Source organism: Sceloporus undulatus, chromosome 6 (genome assembly GCF_019175285.1).
Source record: "Sceloporus undulatus isolate JIND9_A2432 ecotype Alabama chromosome 6, SceUnd_v1.1, whole genome shotgun sequence".
NCBI classification, from domain to species: Eukaryota; Metazoa; Chordata; class Lepidosauria; order Squamata; family Phrynosomatidae; genus Sceloporus; species Sceloporus undulatus.
The window spans coordinates 59522794-59529893 of NC_056527.1; positions in this window are offsets into that span (position 1 = coordinate 59522794).

Here is a 7100-nt window from a genome sequence, read left to right on the forward strand (position 1 = left end):
ATGTGGGCATGACATGCACACTGCAACTGCCTGGGAGAAGGCAGTGCAGTTGGTGGGGTTTCAATGTGGCTTCAGAAAAGGCAGGCTCAAGCCGCTTTTTCATACTGTCTGTTTTACCCCTTGGTCTGCTTCTTCAGCTGCACAGCACCGTTAGATTCAAAAGGTGCTACTGGATCCCTTTAGATACTGATATTCCAAACAAACATGGCTATGTGTCTGAATTCTACCAATCCAGGGGAAATGTGATCTGTGCAGTTGTGTCCAGAACAAGGAATAATAAATGGAGTAGCCAAGCCTTTTGCTCTTCTCCCGGCTGCCATACAGCTATTGAAGTGTATAAGGATTCCTATCAATGTAAGATTCTGGCATACCTGTTTTTTCCTGGGATGTCGTACAACCCTTCCCCCAAGCAGTACTGAATGGCACTCCTTCTTTACTACCCTCACACATGCATGCACCTAGGCAAATGCTACTCCTACAAAGTAGATAGTTTAAACTCCACATTACTACATAGGTGGGTATCCATCCATCAGTATATTTATACCTCACTTTTTCCCCAAACTGGAACTCAGAGCAGCTACTAACATAGAGCGAATTACTGTGAAAACACATACAGTTAAAAACACAAAAGACTGAGATTAAAACAGTATTAGACTAATAAAAAAAATTAAAACTATTTAAAATATTACTTTAAAATAAAGAATAAAAGCAGTACATTACCATAAAAATCAATTTTCTTATAAAAACAATCAGTTCCCAAAGACTTTCTCGATTTTTTTAAAAAAAAAAAACACTCCTCTTTACCTGCCAACAAAAAGACAGTTTAAAAAGGAGCCATCCTAGCTTCCTTTGGACAGAAATTGTAGTCTGGGAGCAGCCACCAAGAACACCCTCTCCCACATTCCCATCAAACATACCTGTGAACGTAGTGGGATCAAGAGAAGTGTCTCCCCCAAATATCTTAGAGCACAAGTGGTCCCATTTGTGAAGACTCAGCCCTTCAAACAGCTGGACCTGAGCTGTATATCAGTATTGGATATCAATAGTGGTATATATAAATACTGGGCATATACATTTAGTACATTTTAAATCTACAGTACTTGGCATTCCCAGGCAGTGTCCCCACAGAAGTACTAACCAGGCCTGACCTTGCTGAGTCTCTAAGATCAGACAAGATCAGGTGTGTTCAGGGTGGTATGGCTGACCAGTGTGTGGTGTAGTCATTTGAGAGCTAGGCTAAGACTCCAGGAAATCAGGGTATGAATCCCCTCTTGGTCATAGAAACCGACTCAGTGATCCACTCACATGTCACACTCTCTCAGCCTCAGAGGAAGACAATGACAAACCCCCTCTGAACAAATCTTACCAAGAAAACCCCATGATAGGTTTACCTTAGGCTCACCATGAGTCAGAAAGGACTTGAAGGCACACAATCTAACATCATGACATTTTAAATCTCTACCAATAAAGAGTTCTGCTGACTTGCAATTCATAATGACATTCATCGAACAGATTCTAACCTGCACTGTTTAGTGTGAAATGGCAGACTTTGGGGCAAATTCAGTTCTACATTAGACAGAGTAAGGCAACTGGGAAATGACAGCAAGCTGTTGGAGAAGACAACTGTGTGCCATGCAGTCTTTCATGCAGCTCCTAGGTGATCTGTACCTGGAATGGGGGAGACATTCCTTTTGTTCTTGTTTTCACTTAGGAAAATATCTTGGCCCAGCCCTGTCTCTGATTATCCCTTTCCCTCCTTACCAATGTCAGTAATGTCATCTGAAAGAAAGTAAGCAGAAACGGAGTTTGTATGTGTGTGCCTTCAAGTCTCCTGTCGACTGATGGTAACCCCATACATTTCATAGGGTTTTCTTAAGGAATACTCAGAGGTGATTTTCCCAGTTCCTTCCTCTGAAATATAGCCAACAGCATCTGGAGAAATGGTACTGTACACTCTGTTGAAAATTCACAGAGAAAGAGATAATGTCGGAACACATAGGATTGTGATCTGAGTCATTCTTCTAGTGGGGGCTTTTGAGTCTGATTCCTATGGGCCTTATTATTAATGACCATCTTCCCCTGTTCTTATGCCATGTTTCTGTACTAGAGCTATAAATACAGCCTAATCAATCAAACACATATCAATGAACAGTCCCTGCAGGAAGGAAGCTCTTCTCCAAATGATGAAAAACTCAGCAGCATGAAAAGGATAGATAGGTGCTCTCTTGGCAGAAAGTGAGCCTTATATAAAAATGTAATTGGTGTGGTGGTAAGGGACAGTCCAAAGTGTTCTGCTACTGAGATAGGTAGTGCTTCTCTTTGCAGATTCCATGCATAAAAGATAACCATGGCAGCTGAATTTTATTTCAGCACTGGGGGCAAGTCAGTGTCCTCCACTGTGCCAGACAGAGGTAGGTAAGGAGGTGCTGGGCAGATCATGTGACATGTTCAATGCTGTGCATTCTGCATCCCTTGTCATATACCACCTGAGGCAGCAGCTTCAATCTGCCTGAGAACTGTAAGAGCAGTCTTGATTAGGATAGCACCAAGGCTGCAAAAAGAACAAAGATAATATTCTAGAAGACCAGTCAAACCTTGGTATCAGTTGGCTAAGAGTTCAGCCAGTTCACTGGATCAATTCAGATCACACATCTTAAATAAGAAAAGACTGAGTCAGAATTTTCATATTGGACAGAATACAAGGAGCATAGTCCACAACGGTTAAGCCCCAGTGAAACGAGGCTTCAACATATTTCCTTATGCATGCACAATGTTTTTCATTTGGATTCACATTAACTGAACTATGAGTCAAGGTGGACTTTGGTTTATACATATGTAGGTTTCACCCAAAGGGAACCTTGTCCTCACGTATTCTTTCTGTGAGCTGGGTGATCTGTCTGAAAGTCTGATCACCAGGGAAGGGAGGAATAATGAAAGTGGAGTAAGACTGGGTGTCCACATGAAGAACTAACTCACCAACAACATTTTCTGCATAGTGAAGGCAGCTCACATGGCTTCTGCACATATACATTAACACTTGTCTTGAAGACAGATAGATGAGAGATAGATAGATAGACATCTATATCTATATCTAAATCTATGTTTATGTATTACCAAAACAAGTGTGATATACAGTTTTCCCTTGCTTTATGCGGGGATCCGTTCCAGACTCTCCCATGTAAAACAAATACTGCCTATGCTCAAGCCCCATTTAAATAAATGGGGCTCATGCATACGGCGGTGCAGTGATGCAGCAGCGTACGTACGCCACAGGCACGCGCCCCATTCATCCCTATGGGATGCGCCGCCTTTTCTCCCCACGCGGCTTTCAGCGTATGCTGAAAGCTGAGTAAAGTGTGCCTGCATATGATGCGGGTGTGCTGTAGATACAAATGAGCTAGTGTAGCATAGTGGTTTGCATGTTGGACTAGGATTCTGGGAGACCAGGGTTTGATTTCCTGCTCAGTCATGGAAACCCACTGGGTAACCTTGGGCAAGTCACACTTTCTCAGCCTCAAAGGAGGGTCATGGTATACACACACACACACACACACACACACACACACACATACCTCAAACAAATCTTGCCAAGAAAATATCCTTTGATGGGTTCACCTTAAGGTTGCCGTAAGTCAGAAACAACTTGCAGGAACACAACAAATAGATACAAATAATAAGACCCCATGGGTACCAAAATCCATGGATGCTCATTTCATTATATTTGTACAATGGGATGTAAAATGGCATCCGTTATATATAATGACAAAATCAAGATTTGTTATCTGCAATTTTTTGTGTGAATATTTCCTAACCATGACTGGTTGAATCTGTGGATGCAGAATCCATGGATACAGAGAGCCAACGTACAGGTAAAGTGATCAAATGATATTCATATAATACATATTTTCCATACAGCTAGATTCCATTGTTTAAGAAGAAGTGTGTTGTGATTATCATATTTGGACTAACATCTAGGGAGTCCTCATTTAGCTATGAAACTCACTGGGTGATCTTAGGCCAGTCATCCTCTTTCAGATTTTCCTACCTAATGTGGTTGTTGTGAGTATAAAGCAGGAAGTAATAACGCTATGACCACTGGACATAAAGTAAGTAATAAATAAATTTTGGGTGCTGGAAGTGTAAACTTGGGTTCCATCTGCAGTTTGACACTGTTTTAACATCCCATTTTCCACAGGCTGTACTCCCTTATTGTATTGTTTATGTCTTTAAACCTGAAGTTCACCTTCAGTTATGGAAAAACAAACACTGGAAGCATCACACTCACACTAGAGCAAGGCTCTGCACCCTGCCTTTGAGAACAATTGCTGCTCAGAATTAGGGGCAGTTCTGGCTGGTGGATCTAATATCAGTGGAGTGGCAAATCCACTCAAAGTTTCACTCCATGTTTTTAAAGAAACTGTCCAGGGTGCTGAATCCTATCTCTCAAGTAGATTCAGCACCTTGGGTAACTCTTTAAGGGTTTGGACTAAATCCTAGAATGAATTCACTATCCTGATGACATCTATACCACTAGTTACATGGCTTAGAGGCCTAAGGCTCACAAAAATGACCTGACCTGAAAGTCCTATGTGAACTATGTGATTTCCACTCTTTACAATACTGTAAGGATTCCAGAGGGTTGGGACTGAAAGTTAGTAGCCTAAAGCTTGCTGTGACTTCTGAATTCTCAGGACTGTACTCCCTGTCATTTACAGTCAAGAATGAGAAGCACACGAACACTGAAGCTTTATGCTAGCATCACAACAGAAGTGACGTACAGTTGCAGCTTGAATCCTATTGGTAGTGCCAGCTAGAGCAGACCAGCTGAATCAATTATTGATTCAGGCAAACAACACCCACCCACACACCCCTGTTTGAAGATTTGAAAGCTTTCCCTTTTTATACTGACGGAACGGAGTGTCCCAATATCCCACATTTGAGGAATGTGAGAGTTTCATAAAGACAGCAGTGTGTTCATGGCGTCACTTATGAATATGCCCCATGTGTCCATTTTACAGAGCACCCCAGGGTGACCAGCCAGGACACATCCTCCATTTCAGCCTTGGGGCCAGGATGAATTCCAAAAGGTCCTCCCTTTTGAGCAGGACTAAGGAGTGTGAATTTCTGTTTCTGTAAGTGTTTTGAGTGTTTATTGGGCCATGTCCTCCATTTAGCAGTGCCTTTTCCTCCTCGATGATGATGATGATGATGATGATGATGATGATGATGATGTGGAGAGATCTTGTAGCACCTTTGAGACTAAAAGACACTGGAGATCAAAGGTGCTACAAAATCTCTCTGCATACTGATTCTACAAACTAACAGGGCTTTATCTTTAAATTATATTATTATTGTTCTTATTATTATTAGTTTTCTGTGGGTTTTCTGGCCTATGTGGCCATGTTCTGGAAGAGTTTATTCCTGAAGTTGTACTGTATCAGGAATAAACTTTTCCAAGATGTGGCCACATAGCCCAGAAAACCCACAGAAAACTATGGACACTGGCCATGAAAGCCATCAATTTCACATTATTGTTATTATTATTATTTATTGTATTTATATCCCACTCTTTTGAAACACTTTCAGAGAGAAATTTACAAAATTGGGACCTTGAGAGAACCCTGGGGGAAACCACACATTTCATTGGGAGTTGTTTGGGTGGGTCACAGCCAAGTCTTGACAGGGAGCCCTGGTGGCACACTGCAGCCACAAAGTTGTGAGTTTGATCCTAGAGGAGGGCTCCAAGGTCCACTCAGCCTTCCATTCTTTCACTGGTTGGTAAAAGGAGTACCTAGCTTGTTGGGGGCAATTGGCTTACACATTGTAAACCACTTAGAGAGTGCTTAGTTCACTGTGAAGCAGTGGTGTCGCTACGGGAGTGCAGAGGGTGTGGACCACACCAGGTGACACCCTAAAAGGGGGGGGGGGATACCACTGCTCCTCAAACACTTACCTTTTGGCAGAAAAGGGCTGTGGCATTCATCTGCTTCCCCTTAAAATGCTTTAAGAAATGGTGGAGGTGGGCTGAAGCTCAGGGGGAGGAGAAAGGAGAGGCCCCACATTTTTAAAAAATTAAATTTCAAAATTCAAAATTTGAAACAAAAATTAATTTTTTGAAATTTTTAATTTTTTTATTTTTTAAAAAAAATTTCCTTTAAAAACGTTACATTTTAACCCAGTCTTCATTATGTAGTGAAGGTTGTGCATGTGATATTGTAATCTGAAGGTACAGTTTTAATTTTGCTAGTTGTTTATGTTACAACTATTAGCATGTCATTCAGCGGCATAGGGAAATTTATTTATTTATTTATTTATTTATTTATTTATTTATTTATTTATATCCCACCTTTCTCCCAAAATGGGACCCAAGGCGGCGAACATATATAAACATAAGTTAAAATTGTACAATTAAAATCATAAAAATATAAAAATTACAAATATAAAAATTTTAAAACATACAGAGTTAAAATTAAAAAGTCCAACTCCAACCCTCTCATCTCCCAATAAAACCAAGCCTGCCAGATCTCAAAAGGCCTGTTTAAACAAAAATGTCTTTGCCTGCCTATGAAAAGCCAGCAGTGAGGGGGCCAGCCTTGTCTCCCGTGGAAGGGAGTTCCACAGGGAAGGAGCAGCCACTGAGAAGGCTCTCTCTCGGGTCCTCACCAGGTGAGACTGGGATAGTGGTGGGACCGAGAGAAAGCCTTCTCCTGAAGATCTTAGGGCTCTAGGTGGTTCATATGGGGAGATATGGTCTTTCAATTAGTCTGGACCTAAGCCGTGTAGGACTTTATAGGTCATAACCAGCGCTTTGAATTACAATGTATGAGTAACATTAGTGCAAAAAAAGCATTACTGTATGGTGTGAAATGAGATGGTGACACCATGAGTCTATGTACACGTAAATACATTTAAGTTTTTGCATATGATATTGTAATTTGAAGGAACTGTTTTAATTTTGCCAGGTGTTTATGCCACAGCTCTTAGGATGACATTCATTGGTAGATGGGAATTATGAGTGACTAGTAACATGTGTGCCAAAAAGCATGACTAAAGATTCTGTATGGTGAGAAATGGGAGGAAGAGATCAATGGGGGGGGGGG